Source organism: Pipra filicauda, unplaced genomic scaffold (assembly GCF_003945595.2).
Source record: "Pipra filicauda isolate LSUMZ 115617 unplaced genomic scaffold, ASM394559v2 scaffold480_size458065_pilon, whole genome shotgun sequence".
In the NCBI taxonomy this organism is placed as follows: Eukaryota; Metazoa; Chordata; class Aves; order Passeriformes; family Pipridae; genus Pipra; species Pipra filicauda.
In genome coordinates, this window is record NW_024104621.1 from 456420 (window position 1) to 457022 (window position 603).

Consider the following 603-nt stretch of genomic DNA (forward strand, 5'->3'; position numbering starts at 1 on the left):
AGTCCTCTCTCAAGAACATCATCATCATCATGGCCACGAATGAAGATTTGGGAAAGGTCTTTTTTACCCTTCGAGCCTGCACAGTGGATTTTTTAGGTGAGACACAGTGTGTGCTGAACTGAGCCCACCCTTTAATCCTGAGGTTCATCTGCCGGGGCCGAGCGAGCTTGGACAGTGGCAGCGAGGTCCTCAGGATGTAGGTTTGTTTAGGGTGACCATCTCTTAGATGGATGGTCTTACAGGGCTGACGAGCTCCATCTGCCCGGGAAGTCCCCTGACCGGGAATCGAACCCGGGCCGCGGCAGTGAGAGTGCCGCATCCTAACCACTAGACCACCAGGGGGGCCCCCTCTCAAGAACATATTGAGGAGAAAAAACACCAGTGAACCTCTCAAGAGTGGCACTGTGTTAGGGGAAAGAACTCAGCAGTGTCTGTGCACTTCCAGGCTCCTGGGAGAGACATGAAGGACCACCAGGGCAGGGTGGGATCTATTGCCATGTGCACTGGAAAACCCAGGTCAACTCCCCAGGGCATGCACCACAGACCTGCCAACCACTCTTGGTTGGCACTCACAATAGAACCACTGCTTCCAGCACTGGCTTC

General features: G+C 54.4%; 1 non-coding gene across 1 annotated transcript; it reads right to left on the minus strand.

The window, feature by feature from the left end:
• Positions 1-270: 270 nt before the first annotated feature.
• Positions 271-342, minus strand: TRNAE-CUC. The gene has a single exon. It is a non-coding gene; the product is annotated as a tRNA-Glu (tRNA).
• Between the last annotated feature and the right edge of the window lie 261 nt (positions 343-603).